The sequence below is a fragment of the Tachysurus fulvidraco genome, chromosome 5, assembly GCF_022655615.1.
Source record: "Tachysurus fulvidraco isolate hzauxx_2018 chromosome 5, HZAU_PFXX_2.0, whole genome shotgun sequence".
Taxonomy (NCBI): Eukaryota; Metazoa; Chordata; class Actinopteri; order Siluriformes; family Bagridae; genus Tachysurus; species Tachysurus fulvidraco.
Window position 1 is genome coordinate 23,685,116 of NC_062522.1, and position 19,982 is coordinate 23,705,097.

Below are 19,982 nucleotides of genomic sequence, written 5' to 3' on the forward strand. Positions count from 1 at the left end.
AGGTCACTATGATGTGGTCAGCTTTTTATTTATTTGTTGTTCATGCTCTTTTCTGAATCTGTAATGAAACCCTGGCATGTTTGTTGGTGCCAGACATGCTGGTTTAAGTATTTCAGAACCTGCTGATGTCATCTCTTTAGAGATTACACAGAATGGTACATAACAACAACAACAACATTCAGTGACTGGTTAAAATGCCTTGTTGATGAGAGATATCAGAGGAGTGTATAGTAACTCAAATAAGCACTCAACTGAGCAGAAAAGCATCTCATCAGGCACAACATATCAAATCTTGGTCTACAGCAGCAAAAGACCACATCAAAAGACCACATTCCACTCCTGTCAGACAAGAACGGAAATCTGAGGCTTCAGTGGATACATCATCAAAACTGGACAAGCGTATAAAAAAAAAAAACACCAGGCATCATCACTATCCAAATTTTTGTGTACATTTTATAAATATTATCTCAGAGTCAATGCGTCAGTAGTGTTTCAGGATATGTAAAGTAAATCAATACAGCTTAACCTTTTAATGTTTTTTTTTTCCAGATATTCGTTAAGAAGATTATTTATTTGGGATTTTAGGGCATCAGAACCATTGAACAGTATAAATCCATTAAAATCAATGAATCCACAATGAATACCTTTAATATCAGTATCCTTGCACTTTTCAGTGACCTTTAAGCATTTTAGTGTATTTTATTGTTGTTGTTAATGTCTTGTTGTTAATTTAACATGTAAGAGAGACCTTCACATTCAGTAACTATGTGGAATAACGCACCTTTTCATCTGGCAGTGGGAAAAACATCTACTGATATTAATTGTAGTTCAACCACCATTTACACTTCTACTTCCATTGCTGCCATCTCTGTGATGAAACACTTCAGTGGGATTTGACTGACATATCCACATTATGGAATATTTTGTTGCTTTGGTGGGAGGGGAGTTTGGAATACACTTAATGAAACTGTAATATTTTATTGGCGTATCAAGGGGAGTTGCCCAGGCAACAGGCTGTCACACAGGGGGTCAGAATATTGAGTATGAATGGCACAGCCAAAGATAAGGCAATATTATGTTACTTTTGAGATTATGTCTGATGCATGTATTGTAAAGATAACTCTATTCCATTTCATTTAATTGTGAAACCAAAACAACAGCCCCTCAAATCTGCACATGCCAACAAAATACACTCAGTGTTATATACACACGGCTTCTGGTTTACAAAAAAGTAGGACAAAAAAAAAGTCCTTCCTTTGTAAATGTGATTAAGCAGCAGCTTTCATTGTGATACCAAGGTTTATATTAACCATCATACGAATATGTTCTGTGTAATGATAATGAATGTTTGAGATATTGCTACCCTTTAAATACTATGTTCTTTGTAATACCATTGGTTTCTTCTGTTTAAAATGGACACGGTTTGTAATGAATGTTAATTTAGTCATACTGCATTACTAAACTATAGTTAAATAATACAAGCTGACAAAAGCATATACAGTAAATGTCTATAACAGGCTCATATATACTATATAATAATCATAATAATCTTAATTACTTATCATTTCTATGATAATACATCTGTATGCCTCCTTGTGACACTCAATAATTTGAAGGGAACACATTAAAAATGCTTCACTGTGGAGAGTGAATGGGAAGTTAAAGTCAAGGTTCCTTATAACAGGGGAGGTGGTAAGAGCCTTTTTGAGTTCAAGGAATGCCCAGTCTTGCTGGTCCACCAGAGATCTGGTTAAACCTCAAGTCATTGCACAGTTTCAGACAATGACTATGGGAGTAGACCATAGGTTGGTGGACTCCTCAGTGATCCCGGCCTGTAAAATTTATCTATTAAATTATCTAATTTTATACAGCTAATCAATTGAGGGGCCCAACAGTGACAGCTTGGTGGACCTGAGATTCAAACTCACAACCTCAAACTCACAACCAACCTCAAACTCACAACCAACCTTACCTGAGGATCTCCCTGCCTATTTTTTGGGATGTGACCTCCCAAAGTGGGAATGCCTCGGGGTATCTGATGTGTTGAATGGCCCATGCTGACCATTCATGGCACTGGCACTGGCTTCTGAGGGTCAGTGCACTGGTACTGGGGGCACCACTGGCAGAAGGCCTTGACTTCAGCTTCCATACCTGGGCATAATAATTGATCCCACAGTTTTCCCATCATATTGCAGGACCCCAAATTGCCCCCCAGAGGATGGGAATGGGCCAGATGCATAAGGAAGGGTATGTGAACATGGGACAACCAGTACGGGCAGACCAATCCATGGCCACCGTTTTAGCAATCTCTGTAGGACTGACTGTGTCTGGTTGGAGCCAGCATTTAGTGATCCTAAGCAGGGTGTCCATTTGAGAGCGAGGATTGAGGCCAGGGCTGTACCACTTATGGAATTCTGCTGCCACATTCACCAGGGATCAACCGAAGCACACTGCGATTTCAACATTGTTCCCCAACATTGCTGAGCCTCATGATGAGTTTTGGCAACACTCCTGATTGGTTGTTGTCTTTTTGGCATTCTATGATCCGCCCCAGCTGTTCAGCACTGGCATGATGTTGAGGCAAGTACTGTAGCAGTTTTCTGCCGTGCTTAGGCGGTAGTGTGAGCACCGCCATTACACCCCCATACAGACTGAGAAGAGAAATAATTAGTGTGTGTAGCCAGAAGGATTGCACTCATAAGACAATGGATAATATAATCAATATCACGTCATTAAACAATATTTGAGAAAATGTATTAAGGTTGTGTGACAATAAACACAATATCTGAATAGCTAAATTTTCTTGTATACTTAGTTTTTAAAAAATGTACATTCTAGATACCTTTTCTTTTTGTTATTGTTTCTTGTTTGTTTGTATGTTTCTTTACATTTACTATTTTGTTCAAGTTATTTTGATTGATCTATTGATTGACTGATTGATTGATTTAAGGAAACTAAAACGTAATCCCTGAATTCTAGATGTATTGTGAGCCAAAGAACATGCAACTCAAATGCAACTTTAAATCCCTAATAAAGTCCTGGTTATGAGCATTTCACACATGTAAATAATTTTTCCTGACAGAGTTTTTCGTGTCTTTCCTGACAGAGATTTTATCATAATGTCCTCTAGAATGAACCTGTGATATTTTTGGACCAAATTCTTGAACACTACAAGCAAACGGGGAGGGAAGAGTTGACAGTGGACTTCAGTAGGATGTCAGTGTTACATTTTTCCTAATGGCGGTAGACACACTGCAAAAATTGTTTAGGAATTTTTGGAGAAACATGACAAAGAGGTCACGGAGATCCAAATTTCCCAGATCTCAATCCAATCTGGCATCTTTTGAATGTGCTGGAAATTGATTCGATGGAGGCTACACCTTCTAAAACTTGTAAGATCTATTGCTAATGTTTTGATGTCAAGCAGAAGGGATGAGCAACATCCACAGCCGAGCAGAAGGGCCTAGCGACATCCACAGTCAATCAGAAGAGCCGTGCAACATCCACAGCCAAGCAGAAAGGGCTGAGAAACGTCTACAAATAAGCAGAAGTAACAAGCAACATCCACATTCGAGCTAAGGGGTTGAGCGAATATCCTTCCAATGAACTGGAGCGCTGGACAGAAAGTGGGGCACTGAAGAAGGAGACAAAATAATCCAGATAAATTATATACATTCTCGACGAAAGGTCCAGAGTGCCTGCTCCCACAGCCATAGGGACCAGGCCAAATGCTGTCCAACTGGGTCTGTATATGACGGAATCCTTCTGTCAGGGAAACTGGGGGTGCCTTCACAGATAAAACCCAGACCTAAATGCAGGGATAGCTAAGAAAACTATTTATTAACATAACAAAACGGAAAACACAAAATGGAAACATTGGGGAAAGAACTTGGTGAAAGAAAAGAAGCCAAAACTCAAAACTACAACACAGAGACACTGAAAAGTAACCACAAAGACAACACAATGACATGGATTCCACGCTGCCAAAGACAATGTGGCAAGGATAAATAGGTAAGACAAATACAGACATAATGACAGGTGTGCAGTGGCAGGAAGAAATTAAGACTATGGCGGGGCACATAGACATGTGACACATGAACACAAAACGTAAACAAAAACACATGGTACAAGACTCAAGTGCCTGAACACCCCTAAAGTACCAACAGGAAAATGTCCAAGCATTATGCTGACAATGTCAAATACCAAAGCACACCTTCAGAGGCTTTGTGGAGTCCAGTTGTAGATGTAGCAGAAGGGGAGCCTACACAATATTAGGCAGGTGTATTGAATGTTATAGGTGATCTGTGTATATCAAAATTAAATTCAGGCTACTGATAGTCTGCTTCACTCGCATATGTGCCAGCATATTGAGGCTACAACAAAATAATCCAGATGCAAATGCTAGATTTAAGATCAACTTTAGATAATTGTATTAGCCTTTATATTTTAATTTCCTAGAATAACATAAACATGAATCAAAGGTCAAAGAAGCCAATCAGGAGCAACTTCAAACTCTTAACCCACTGGGAGAGGGCTTGCTAGAGAAGGCTGGCTCAGTGCTGTGAGGGGTAAATCTAATGGTGGTTCTTTGTACATCCCTCTGTTTTCCCAGAAATTGAAGACACACCTCCTCTTCAGCACGCCAGCCGCCACTCGTGGGGTTTTTTGCGTCGCTCCGACACTCCATCACTGCCTCCCACCAGCACTTCAGCACAGAATCACCTCGCTCTTGCTGCACTGCCACTACTTTCACTGCTTTTCTTCTTTTCTAAATAAAAGTGAACGTTTTCCAACTACCTACTGTTTCCATGCCTCCGTGTTCCTGGGTCCTATCTTGCCGGGCTACAATATCCAATGTGGACCAACATAACATATATATCAAGTTATAATGACTTCCATCAAATTTTTTTTACACATTTCTCAGTTTAGCTATTCCTCTTTCTTAAGCTTAAAATAGCCTGTGATAAGTCTTTCTTGACCACCCTTAAAGCCTTTTATCTTTATTCACCCAGCTGTAACACGTCATTCAAAGCTATACACCCCCCTCAGTTTTGTGTTATCACATGTCTATCTGATTACTAGTTTCTCAGTGGGCTTGGGGTTAAAAAGAATTCCTTTTGCTTTTGGAGCAGATCAGAGAGTGTGACAGGTGTCTTCTGAGTGACAATAAATCAATTTGGGGCTAAGAGCTTGCCTTGAGGACCGGGTAGCTTCATAAAAAGATCCAATTACGCTCTGTGGCTAGCAAATGTCATCATGTACTGTAATCTTCTCTCAATGAGATGATATTGGTCAAAATTAGATTAGCGTTGATTAGCTTGTTTTCTGTATTAGACATATAAGAAGGTACTAAGCGAAAAAGCTTTTGGCTACAGGATGACTCATTTGACCTTGTGCTTAGATGATCTAATCTTAATGGATTTCTCAGTTGACCAAAATAGTATGTGTAAAACAGTGGGTACATAATACATGCTATGCAGACTGTTACACAAGCCTGGAAAAAGAATGACTTTTCCTCTACTTCCAATCGTGTCTATTTAAGGATAATGAATTTATGTATTTTCAGCTTGGCTAGTTTTATCTAAATCAATTTTTGCCACATTTGTAAGCATGCTGAGGGATGAAAATATGAATGAAATTATGCCATTTTTAAGCTCAAGTGTGTTATTAGTGACAAATTATTATTTTTGAATGTAGCTTGCAGATGGTAGTTAAACTTAACCGATATTTACAGGTTTACATAACCTTAGGACAGAATAACAAAGACTAAGACATTTTATTTATAGCAATTTACAAAGCTCAGTGTTTTTCATTGTCACACTCAAATGGGTAATATTTGCTATTAAATCAAAATAAATTAATTAAATTATGTTAATTAGTTAATACAATTATCAGCACAACATTTATAACCAATCATTCTTTAGTATGACATAAATATGTTTTCTATAGTAACAGCTCATGTCCACCATACTACATCTAATCATATATATATATATATATATATCATGGTTCTCATCTTGAAACTTACAGGATATTGTACTATCCTTACAGTATGGGGTGGAATTCAGGAGCTTTGCACTTTTTAGAACATTCATTACCATTGTTTTTATTTGAAACATTTTTATAGCCCATTCATGCAGTTAGCTACACAGCCAATCATGTGGCAACAGTACAATCCATTAAATCATACAAATACAGATCAAGAGCTTTAGTTAAAATTCGCATTAAACACCAGAATCAAGAAAATCTCTGTGACTTTAACTGTGGCATAGTTATTAGTACCAGATGGGATGGTTTGAGTACTTCAGAAATTGCTGATCCCTGGCAATTTTCACACACAACAGTCTCCAGAGTTTACACAGAATTGTGTGAAAACAAAAAGCATCCTGTGATCAGAGGGACCCCATTTTGAAAGACCATTTTCATGAGAGAGAATGACCAGACTGAATGATCAGAGGATAATGACCAGACTGGCCTGAGCAACATGACCAGATTTTTTTTTCTCTAATCTTTATCTGTCAGATTCCTTCATTTGAGTGACAGGAATGCTGTTGTAGCCCATACACCTTAAGGTTTGAGATGCTTCCCTGCTCACCATGATTGTAAAGTGTGATTATATGAGGTAATATGTCCATCCTGTCTGTTCAAAAACTCAAACTAGCTCATCTGGCACCAACAACCAAGACTCACTTTAAGTGGGTGATTACAATCTTCACCAATTCTAATATTTTATGTGAAAATTAGCTGTGGCTTTTGACCTGTATCTGCATGATTTTATGCATTGTGCTGCTGCCAAATGATTGGATGGTTAGGCAACAGCTTAAGGAGACTGGTGTTCATAATAAAGTCCAAAAACATACTGGTCAGTAAACTGGCTAAGATAAACAAAACTAGATAAATTGTGCCTTGCTTTATCTAATGCAACTCTGACCTGGATAAACAGTGATTTTGCATGCGCGAGTGTGTGCGTGTGTGCGTGTGTGTGTGTGTGTGTGTGTGTGTGTGTGTGTGTGTGTGTGTGTGTGTGTGTGTGTGTGTGTCTGTATGTGTGTGTGTCTGTATGTGTGTGTGTCTGTATGTGTGTGCATCTGGGGTAAATTCCCCAAACTAGTGCCCACTGTTCACCAAATAGTCCACTTTGACCCTGAAAAATTAAACAGCCCATCCTAACTGCCCACTTCCTCAGCTTGATTCCTTCGCCATCTGGAACAAATGGGAATGCAGACAGACTGAATCGAGTAGCGATTTGATGCTGCTGTCTAAGGTGCTGAAAAAAAATAAATAGAGTGACACTTTTTAATGTAGTTTAAAGTGTCTGTGTCCAGAAACCGAATTTCAAATTTCCGAAAGAGCTTGCTGTGATAAGCCTATTCAACAATTCATTCAAAACATCAGTCAATTACTCGTCTTTTTTTTTTTTTTCTTAATCATCGGAAATGCCATGAGTTGCACTTTGTATTTAAACAGGAGTAGTTCTGAATGGTTTAGGACACATTCCCAGTAGACCCCTTCCCCCAACTCACGCGTTAATACATACCGCCTGGTTATTCTGTTCGCGGAAATAATGTCGCTGTCATTGGGAGTGGGGGGTGTAGGGAGGATGCGTGTGTGTGTGTGCGTGCGTGCGTGCGTGCGTGCGTGTGTGTTAACCCGGTCACAGCGTGTTGAAGTTGCGGAGGTTTTTTCTCGGTTGCCATGGATTTCTGAAAAAAGCTATTGACCGCAACTGATCTTATTCAGAGCAGAGCAAAAAGCAGAAGAAAGCTGTTGCGTTACTTTATTTTCGTTAAATAAATGTAGAATAAATAAATACATATAGAATCTCGCTCGAGGCATTTTTCCACCCAAGATTTCTTCGCTTGCCACACAGTTCAGAGAACGGTAAGCTAACTATGGGTATTTTTTCCATATTTTTTCCCCTGTCAGTTCTGACGTATATTATTGCTTTCTTTCTGGATTAAAGCGCTTTCCACCACGTGAAATCTATTGACTTTGTTTTTCTGTATGTACTAGTGACAATGGGACATGATGATGGGAAAGTCAGGGAACATCATTTGTTTGAGAGGATTTACTTAAAAAAGTTCCATTATACGATATCATGCCATAATTTACGTGTTATTTCAGTTCCTGCATCGAAATAGGCTTAAATCACTTTCACTTCAGCTTGAGTACTGAATAGTCTGGACTGAGTTTTCAGCCAGATTGTGTTGCACATATAGTTTCAAATAGAATTTTTGACAGCGAATACGATACACGTCCTTAAAACAAGTCAAAATATGACTACAGTATTAGGAGAAGCTTCTGAATGATTTAAAATTCTCATTCAACCATTTCCCTCATTCAGTCATTACGATCTGATCTGATGAATCCAACTAAAATATCAAGTCATCAAACGTGTTGTGTTTCTATTTTTTTTAAAGAGGCTATCATTAAAATTTTCACTGAAGCACACCATTTGAATAGTGTAGTGATCTTGGTAAGCACACTTCATTACATGCTGAATTTCATAGATTAAACTGCATGTTGTGCACCTGCTTTTGCATCTTTACTACATAGTTTATTTTGAATGATATTTTCAATGTGTTGTTGCATTGTATAACATGGGAGCATTATATTGGTACCGATTTAACCGTATAAGTGTTTGTTGGTAAAATCAATTAAAATGAGAGCACGAAGCTTGGAAGAAGGGAATAATAAGGGAAGCAATAATTCAATGAGTATCATGAGGATCGAGTTCTAGCTTAAAACATGTTTATGAAACAAACAAAAAAATCTTTTTCTATGTTAATGCTAGTAAAATGGAAAAAATAAATAAATGCAGAGAAGAGCCGTGAGCTGAAGTAGGAAGTGAGGGAGGTGTTTCTCTCTGGCATGCCTGTTGCTATTTCATTATTCTTACCAATTTACAAGCATCTGAATCCTGATTGCATTAATTATTATAGGGTTTTTGTAAAGCATTGAAATCCCATCATCTTATAAAAACAGCAACCCGTTTGCACACCATTTCCACCAACACTTCATGAGGTGTTCCCATTTCCGATTTGTAGAGAAACCTGATCACTATGGCTTTGCTGTAATGTTGCAAAATTAAATTATATCTGAGAGAGAAAGCGCCATTACAGTGAGATGAGCTACACCGATTTAATGACAACAATTAAATTCGCATTAGAGACAGACAGCATGCTGCTGTCAGAAGACTCCAGTGGGCTGAGACTTTGTAATTGAATTGGAGAGTGGATGATGGGTTACTGGTTGAAGATGTAGAGATTTACGAAACAGACTGCTCTAACACAGTATAGTGTAGCGTACAAAAAGGACTAAAGATCATTCATATCGTTCATAACTACTGAAGAAAGGTCATATGTGTGAATCTTAATTTAATATGCATGATTTCAGATCTGTCAATGCTTAGTATTACTAAGGAATTATTTACAGGAATGTTGGTTAGATGATATCATATTGTTTGATAATCAATTCTCAATTACTAACAATACAACCATACATTATATTTACAAAAAAAAAAAAAATCATCAAAGTTGTTTTCTTTAGCCTATGTTTTCAAGCACAATAGAATGCTCTCATGATTCTAATGAACATTTATGTGCCAAGCCATGCCTATTGAGGCCACTAGCTCCCCACCAAGAAAATTAGGGCAAATTCTTCTCTGCCTCTCTAAACTAATGAAAGGAATTAACTGATTGGATGAGCTACAGCTCCACAAATGCATAGCAAATGTCAGGCAATGGATTTAGCACATGACACAGTGGGAAATGTTGCATTTCTTTTTGATATTTATAACCCAAACATTACATAATCATTTGGATATATTGCTATAAAAACCTTTATGGTGCCATTCTAATCATTTAATTAAGGAAAAACGCACTACAATTTTAGGTTGTCTCCCTATATATTTCGTAAGTAGTTTACCAAAATGTTTAAGGTGTTCCTCCTACTACTATGCAGTTTGTGTGTACCTGTATAGTGGAAAACAATTGCAGCTTTTTATTTGAGAGTGAAAATGATATTCCCTGATGATATTCTTTGAGCCCATCACTATTTTTGTCTATAGATCACAGCCTAGATCAAATCCAAAGTGATGCTTCCATCTCCATATGCAACTTCTGATTCAGTTAGTCATATGAACTCACTACAGAAACACCTGTGTCCTTGCCAAAATATGCTCTATGCCTTTTTATCTTCATTTTTCATGCCAAGTGGCAAATCATCTGAGGCAATATGACATTTTACCTAGAGAAGACAGAGGGTTGGGATCAGGGGAACAACCAGGATAGAATGGGGTGATATTTGAAAGAAAGAACAAAGCAAATCTCAGAAAAATATTATTACAGTGTTTAACATGTAGTTTGCTTCTACTTGATGCTTCTAAATTTCCATTAAGACCTAAATATAAATGGCAGAAATATATAACCAAACCTAAATAGAACAAAGTAGTTATATGTCTGATTTACCTGAATTCGGCTCAGAGTGTCTGTACAGTATAGAGCAGATGTGATAAAGAGTTATGAAAACAAAAAATAATGTAGCAATGATGTAGTTTTACACTAGTAATTTTTATTTATCATTGTCATCTTTGACATAACTCATGTCTGGTGAGAATGCTTTTACATTTGAACACACTTATAACAGTATTAAAAAAGGCTTTATTTATGTTAATAATCAAAGCAATATCATCAACAATTATAGCAAGTAAAGTGATGTAGTACACTTTACTTAGAATACTAAAGAGTACTTTGTGTGATTAAATGGGCAATAAAGTGAATGTACTGTAGTTTAATCTAATTTAATTAGTATATGTGAGTCACAACACTTGTAACTCATACAGTTCAGTTTCAAATGACGCCATTTTAATAAAGCACATCTGTGTTCAAGATGCATCATGGAGCATCAACTGAGCTGAGAATAAAATGTCCACATGTTTTGCTTATGTTAGCTCACTATCTCAACAGCTGTGAACATTTCATGTAAATTTGATGTAATATATTCAGACAAAATTGGGGCAGTTTGCACACATAGAAAGAGTAATAATCTGTAAAATTCCTTATCACTGGGGTAAAATCCTCCAATGTACACCTGTTATACCTACACTATGTACGTTTTACCTAGAAAATGATATAGTGCGTACCATTACTTAATGGTTTACTTAACTTACCATTACTAAAAGGTTTGGATAAATTGTGATTTTAGTCATGGAATGACTATTGGTGCTGCTGATTATTTTTTTTTTTTTAGATCAGAAGAGAGATTTGAGATTTTCAAACACAGTTCTACAGTAAGTCTAATTATAGAATAACTTATATAATCACTACACACAACTTTGGTGATCAGAAATGCTTCTCAGCATGCACAAAACATCAAAACTCGAGGTGGATGAGCTACAACAGCCGAAGACCACATTGGTTAGACTACTGATCAGTTAAGAACAAGAATCTGAGGCTATCAAGAGCAGAGACTCACCCAAACTTAAAGGTTGCATTTTTTTATATTTATTTCTCCAGTCTTCATTTGTCAAGTTTGGGTGTGTGAAAGGCTCAAAGGTAACTGGACTATTGACTGAAAAGCAGTTTTAAAGGCAGATGTGGCTGTCTATTTCCTTGTTATTTCAAGACAGACTAAGGGAATAAAAGTACTGGAAATGATTCCAAGTGTTGAATTTGTATTTGATAGATGTTAATTGGAACCCAGAATATGTGGTCCAAAGAGATGATAATTAAAACACCACACAACATACTCGTTAGAAAGTTAGGAGTTACTATTCCACAGTTTAATAAAATCTTAAAAAGAAAGAATGCACTGGTAAGCTCAACAACGCAAAAGGCCTGGAGGACCATGAAAAACAACTAAAGTGGATGATTTTCACTATTCTTTCCTTGGTGAAGAAAAACCGCTTCACAACGTCTAACACTTCCACAGTTAAGGAGGTCGGCATATTATTGTCAAAGTCTACTTGCAAAAGATGTCTTCATGTTGCCATCAAAAACAGAGGTTTCATCTCAAGATGCAAATCACCGGTAACTCTCAAGAACAGAATTTGGTAAAAAAGATCTAAAAAAAACTGCCCAGTTCTGGAACAAAATTTTTGGACAGATGAAACTGAAATTAGAATGATGGGAGAGTGAAAGGAAGGGCTCAAAGCAAACCACATCATCTGACAAACATAGTGGAAACAGGTTTATTGCATGGGCATGTGTGGTGGCCAATGGAACTGGGTCACTGTTGTTTATTGATGATGTGTCTGCTGATAAAAGAAGCAGGATAAATTCTGAAGTGTATAGAGCATGCTGTCTGATCAGATTCAGACAAGTGCTGCAAATCTGATAGGAAGGCACTTCACAGTACAGATGGATAATGTAAAGACAAAGACACTGAATGTTCTTAAATGCCTGAGTCAGTCACCTGACCTCAACCCAATTGTGTATGCTTTTCACTTCCTGAAGACAAAACTGAAGGCGGAAAGACACACAAAGAAGCAGCAACTGAAGGTGGTGGCAGTAAATTCCTGGCTACGAATCACAAGGGGGGAACTGGCAAAGTATTTGGATCCTAATAGTAAAAATAATATCCTTATGTTAGTGTGTCCAATTATCTTTTTACCCTGTGAAAATGGAGTCACAATGAAATGAATGGCTTTAATTTATAAACAGTTAATGCAATAATTTTGTCAAAACCCTTGGGTTAAAGCTGAAAGTCTATAATTTAATCACATTTCATTGCTTCATATATTGTGATGGTAGTCAGAGGCAAAATTATGAAAATTGTGTTTCTGTTCGAATACAAGTACCTGACTTTCTCAATAGAATAAGATTGCCAGTTTGCACACTGGACTTACCAGGGTATATTCCATTTTTGTCACGTGTTTCCTGGATAGGCTCTGAATTGCGGCTCTGACCAGAATAATTAAATTAATAAAGAATCAAGCCACTGAAGAATACAGTCAAATAGATGGCTTAAAGATAAATGAGCTGTTTCTCATTTTATACATTAAAACTGCTATCTAATATTAGCCAGTATCTAAAAGTAGCTGATTTATTTAAAATCTCCAATTATAATTGTATTCAATTTCATAAAACCAGAAATCACACACTTAGTTTGAACCCAGTGTCATAACTCATGAATTTCTTTGTAAAAAAAAAAAAGAGAGAGAAAAAAAAAGACTTTGGGTGAGGTTGACTTACATGGATGAGTGCATGTGAATGACACCCTTTGCTGTCCATTGAACACTGGGGGAGGGCAGAAGAAGTGGGGGCAAGTACAGCACAGAACATATCTTATTAAACAGGACCCTTGAGCCAGTGGTTGGCCACAGCCAATTAATCTGCTTGGGCTATTGAAGGACAAACCTGAGAGAGAGGTCAATGTTATCACACATGCTCAGGGCTGCCTTGCTCAGGATGGGGCAAAGTAGACTTTGGAAGGATGAATGAAAGGAAGAAAAGCTGTAAGTTCTGTTTGCAAGATGATTTCTGGTCTGTGACAAAAAAGGAATGGAAATTTAAATATCTTTCTGTTTCTGTTTATAATAATGACTTATCAGCGAATGGTCTGGAGTGTTGGATGTGTGAGAAATATGTTTACTGGTGTTTTTCAAAAATATAAGGTATACAACTATTGGTCTTCTATTACATCTATTATAGAATATTAACAATGAGGTGTTGTGAATACCTTTTGGCATACCTGGCTGTTTTTAGCAGTAGGGCAGGTGTGTCCTAGTCAAATGATATAAAATTGAATATGAAGTGATAAAATGTGCAGTGATTGTATAGGTTTAAGATATTAATCAATCAGTGTGTGTGTGTTAGTGTGACCTCTATACCAGAATAATCAAATGATGCAATGTATGTATTTAAGATATCCTTATCATGCATAATTATTTAACTGATATATTATCACACTACTATAACATTACACTGTATGAGTGTTTTGGAGTGGTCGACACTTGAGTTTGTAAAAATATCTGCTGTGAAAAAACACCCTCTGGCTATTGGGGATTGCTAGGGTATTTCAGAGAAACTGGAGATATGGCCATTGCTGTTCTGTTGCAGCTAAGCACATCATTACTGAAGCCCTTATATGGTGCTGGTCTACCTTTCCTTTTTTTCTGTCAGTAGTTACAATGATAGATAGATAGATAGATAGATAGATAGATAGATAGATAGATAGATAGATAGATAGATAGATAGATAGATAGATAGATAGATAGATAGACATCCAAATTTGTTGTGCTACTTCTCTGACTTTGGCTATGTTAACTGACTCAAATTATGTTATCTTGAATTTATTATATTTAGAAAACTGTCTTGGTGTGTACCTTAAAACTAATATGTGTGGAGGTCATTACTGCAAAAGAGGATTTTAGCCTGTAGGTAGCTGAATATGTGCGCAAAGGAAAGAACCATTAAAATGATGAATGTTCTTGACTAGCAGCGGAATAGCAACCTTTGTCCCCTGTACTCCCCATAGAAGACATTTAAGGGTATGCACAAAGTTGTGGGGACTCCACGATTGAGGAAAGGACGAATGGATGGGGGAGAAAGGATGAAGCAGGATAGATGTGACAGCCATGGGGACCTTAGCAGTGAAAGGCTCATTGTGTTTATGGAACGTGATATGAAACATGCAGAGGTTTCCCATTTCTTTCAACATTTAGTCATTAGAAACTTCCAGAAACATGGAAATTGAGTAGCGATTGAGATTCACTCTGTCATCATATCTTCCTTAATTTTGCAATAGCTCTTCATGATGTTCTTAGTCTTAGCAACACATCTATTTTAATCATGTACTGTTACTGTTTGTCTGCTTTGAGAATATCAGAATGCTACACATGCCCTAATTTCCTACTGCATATTGTCAGCAGACACGGTTATCTCTGTTTAACGAGCATACTAAAATACGGATGCCAGATGCTTGCTTACAACTGTCTGTGTGGGTAAACCTTTTGGTTTCATGCTCTGTCTAATGCGTTTCTTTCTTTTTGTTTACCATGAGCTATGTTCTTAATAAACACTCCAATTTGGCTCAGACCACAAAGCCTATCTGTCACACAAAACAGCAGACTCACACAAACTCTTCCTCAATGGCCTTCATTCCATTTGGTGGGACTGTAATGGACACTATAAAGTTTCAGGTCATATTGCTTCAGTAACATTTATAGTGCAGACCAAAATGTATGCAACATCCACTCATGTGCTCTGAATTGCAAAATCTTGTTTACGGCCTTGAGCTTGACACTATTATCCTCTAATTGAGCATCAGTGTGCTCATCATGAGCTTTCAATACAACTAAATGAACGCAGAGAGCATGCTAAGCAGTTAGCTGCAGAAACAGTTTATGCAATATCTAATACTCAAAGCTAACTTTTTACAAATATATATTTGGCAGTAAAAATGTAAAAAGGAAAGGATCAGTTTCTCTGATTTGCGTTTAATGTTCATTGAGTGAGTTACAAAATAAATATTTGTAATAAACATCAAATATTTTACCTTACTATATCTTTCATTTTATATGCTTTTTATACTTTGAATTACTCTACCATGAAAGCCAATACTGGGAAATATTTACTAGCTTTAGTGTAATGAGAACACTGTCTTTGTGTCTGTCCTTGGCATGCTGTGGAAAAAAGATGGAGAAGAAAACCTGCAATGGGGCCAAAAGCACAGTTATAGTCCAGATCTTAATGTTCTTATCCTGCAGAAAGAGCAACTGTTGTAGGAGACAATGCCAAACCAGTCAGGATAGTGAACCAATTAATCAGTGTTGTGCTCGGGGACCAGAAACCCTGCGTTCATAATTTCAAATATGAACAAGGAAGCTCCTATAGTGAACCAGTAACCTTTATTATGTCTCTCACTGTGCCTTTTTAGTATTGGAAAAAATCCTGACCCCATTTGTTTGCCTTTTTTATTTTGGTGTGAGATTGCTTTTTCCTTTTTTTTATCTGCATCATTCTCTCTCTCTCTCTCTCTCTCTCTCTCTCTCTCTCTCTCTCTCTCTCTCTCTCTCTCTCTCTCTCTCTCCCCCCCCCTCATATATTCCAGAATTCACAAGACTACATAAGAATGCTCTTAATTTTGTCTAATATTTTTCAAATAAACATTTCTTTATATTGTTATGTTATTAGGTTTATTATTAGTTTTTCAATAACTAACAGTGTTTAAACTCATTTTAGTTCACAAATCAAATCAAATAATATGTCAGACTGGTATTTTCTTGAATTATTTACTGAAATTAAATGCAATGAAAAATGTTAGCATGGTAGTAATTGCAGGTCCATTGTTAAAGATGGCTGGTACCTTTACAGGTTTTATTCAAGCCTCCACTCTACAGTATGTATGCAGAGTTTGAATGTTCTCATGTTTTGTGGGTTTCCTCCAGGTATTCAAGTTTCCCCCTCCTGTCCAAAGACTAGCATTTTAAGCTGTTTCCCATCTTTCTCTGTAGTGTGTGAATAGCTGCATGAGCGTGTGCATCATTGTGCTCTGTGATGGATTGGCACCCTGTCCAGGGTGTCCCCTGCCTTATGTGCCAAGTCCACTAGGATAGATTCCAGGTTCACAAATAACCTATGTATGGTAAGCAGTTCAGAATATGGACAGATGCATAAACAAATAAATAAATAAAAATTTCTAACTGGACTTACCAATACATTAATAAGTAAACTTTCCCATTTCTTACAAACTATTTCTTGTGCCGTATACTGTATAGGCTACTTAATATAGCAGACTACACATAATTAAACACATAATAAAATTCATAATTTGCCACAAAAAATAGGAACCAGGTAGCAAATCAGAAAACAGATTTAGTCAGTTAGCCAAATAGTGAAATCTATATAAAATCTACATTCTGAGTATAGAACATTCAGCTAGAGAAACACATTGCTCTGTACTAAGGGTTCCGCAGATGGACAACCGAATAACCGCAAAGTTCTAAATTGTAGGCAATAAGAATGTTTAAGTGATATCTAACCAATGATTAAATAGTTATATTTCTGAGTATTTGATATTCAAGTGATCAAGATCCAAGTATAAGTGCAATGGACATGAATTTTCAAAACTTTGCTTTCTGGACCATTACGCTCCACACTGAATTTAAGTTAATTTGTGTTAACTTAAGCGTAGACTTATTTTTAACATATAAAATGCATGTATCTTAATAAATGCATGAATAATTCTTTGTTCAAAAACAATAGATGTATTATTGTCACAGGCAAGCACCTACTAGTGGGTGTGTTGTTATTCCAGTCAAGCTCAAAATATTGAAGTCTGTCATTGTGACAGTTGTAAGCTTTTTGGGGCATCACTCTAGTTGTTAAATCGTTTTCAGCCGAGTGTCAGTTATTGTACACACTGACATGCAGAGGAGTGATGCGAATGTCACAGTTTCTCTCAGCTTTTGTTTGTTAATGTCATTTTGGCTTAAGTGTGCCAGATCTAAAGCACATTAAAGCCTGTTCTTTGTCTTATTCTAAACATCAAGGACTACACAACAACAGTGCAGTGAGTTAGTCATCTTCCTCTGTAATTTTTCAATTAAGCTAATAAATACATTGCCTGTTTTTTTGATGGGTGACTGACTTCAAGACAGCTTTTCTTTACATGCTTTCTGCATACATACTGTAGACAGAATACTGTATGTTGTATTTCTGGTTCCCTGTTCAGTCTGGAAAATATCACAGATCTTGAATCTGTCAGCTTAAATGGCACAAAAAGTCTGTGTCTGCTTTATATGTGACCCTCACAGAGAGGAGCACCACATGCTGGTAATTGGACTACGAGAGTGTCAATCATACCAGCTGAGTGGACAAATAAGGTCTGCCCACATTTCAAAGATCACCAGCTGTGAATGACAGGCAGCCTGCATTTGATTCATCACAGACTGTGACTTTTCTTTTTTTTTTACATCTGGTGTGTTTGCGGTGGCTGTAGCTGTTCTTTGTATAGGGGTTGACTCTAGCTAACATACTTACCATAGGTAACTGGTAACACACTGGGCCCTTGGTGACATCTCGTTTTCTGACATGTCAGCCCTGACATATATGCTACACACTGTCTAACACATACATACACAGACATCTCTAACCTACAGTACTACCATAACTAACCCCATGGCTAAGATGTCCTTGTTTTCTGTGTGCTATGGCTATCTACCAGGTGTGTGTGTGTGTGTGTGTGTGTGTGTGTGTGTGTGTGTGTGAGAGAGAGAGAGAGAGAGAGAGAGAGAGAGAGAGAGAGAGAGAGAGAGAGAGAGAGAGAGAGAGAGTTTGTGTTTTTGTGTTTTTAACTAAGAAAAGGATTTATGGTAGACACTTGAGTTCCTCTCCTTCTGGTCTGCATCTAATATCATTACAGATGCTTAGAAACTCCCTAAAGAATCTGTAGTGAATAATAATGAAATATGAAGAAAGAAAGAAAGAAACACAACCAACTCATCATTTCCAAAATGTTTTACTACCTGGCTCCCACAGTTTGAGCCTTGATGTGCCAACTCATCCATTAAACCCCACATTCCTGTGGTTATTTTTATACCAAGGGACCACAAGTACTCACGCAAACTCTTCTCCATTTTTGCCCAAATAGGCAATCCCATGTTAAAAAACCTTTATTTAGATTCTTATAGTCCTGATATACATCTTCATGGCTGTTTATAGATAAAATTACAATAAGAAGAGGCAACTAGAGGTTTCCTTAATTTTGCAAGTTAGAATTCTTCTGTAGCTACAACCTATAAAAAAGAAAACATCACAAAAATTACTGCCAGTGTAGAAATTTTACCAAAAGTACACAAAGTTACAGTAGATAAAGATACTCAATTAATAGCGAAACATAATCTGGCACTTCAAACATAACTCAGCCACTGAAACTTTACTTACTACCACACAGAAGCCTTTTGTTGCAATAATGACTTCTTTTATCCTCACTGCTGTGTAAATAATAGAAAATGGATTGGTAGCAAACCTGAAGCCAGACGCTGCTTGAAGCATTAGCATTAGCAGTGGTGTCACGTCAGCTTGCTTTCATGCTCTGTAGTGCGTATGAAAAAACACAACTAACAGTGACTGCTAACACAAGCATTCCATCACTCATGCTAATACTGAAAAAACAACTAGTTCTTAAATATATCTAAATATATATCTAAAAATATATCTAAAAAAGAGAATGTGCTTATCTATATATGCAATAGCTGATTGTTTTTTAATTTGTTTCAAAACAAAGCACACCTTCAACTCATTGTGCAGAAGGAAGGGTGAGGAGCCCTGGCCTGCCATTTTCAATGATGGACAGGTGGAGTGTGGAGATACGCTGGGAATTCATAAAGCACTGTGGCTGGGGAATGGATGATTGCACTTCACACTGTCAGTAATGAACAATATGTCTGTTCCTCCCTCATATTGGCAAGCATTGAAGGACAATCGTGAGCCAGAAATGGAAGTTAAAGGCGTTTTTTCTGAAATTGATAAGGCAGACCTTCTGTATGGGAGGTATGAATAGTCAAAATGTGTGTGTGTGTGTGTGTGTGTGTGTGTGTGTGTGTGTGTGTGTGTGTGTGTGTGTGTGTGTGTGTGTGTGTGTGAGTGAGTGAGTGAGTGAGTGAGTGAGTGAGTGAGTGAGTGAGTGAGTGAGTGAGTGAGATAAAACAAGTAAACAAGTTTTGCATTTGGAATCACAGCTGTAGTATCATCATTCACAATGAGCCAAATTTGCGATTGGGTGTACCAAATGTCTGCCTTTAATGAGCTCATCTATAATTCATCACATTGAAAAAACACTGTACATCATCCAAGTAGGTAATGTGGAAACTCTCTAACTGGCAAGCTAAATAAATGTGTAATATGTATGAGGACAATTTATTGCTTAAAGTGCCAATTCAGTTGGCACAATCAACATGGACTAAACACAAACCCAGATCCTTAGAGACAGAATAAGGGAATGCAAAATAAATATATATATATAGGCTATGTTACACA

General features: G+C 37.1%; 1 protein-coding gene across 10 annotated transcripts in view; it reads left to right on the forward strand.

The window, feature by feature from the left end:
• Positions 1-7,610: 7,610 nt before the first annotated feature.
• Positions 7,611-19,982, forward strand: part of chl1b (cell adhesion molecule L1-like b) — a 75,309-nt gene continuing 62,937 nt past the window's right edge. For 3 of the 10 annotated variants that reach the window (XM_027146754.2, XM_027146756.2, XM_027146757.2), the window contains exon 1: positions 7,611-7,881. The gene's annotated coding sequence lies outside the window, so the exon portion shown is untranslated. The remainder of the gene's footprint in view (positions 7,882-19,982) is intronic. The other 7 variants (XM_027146761.2, XM_027146760.2, XM_027146758.2 and 4 more) reach the window with 6 other exon arrangements.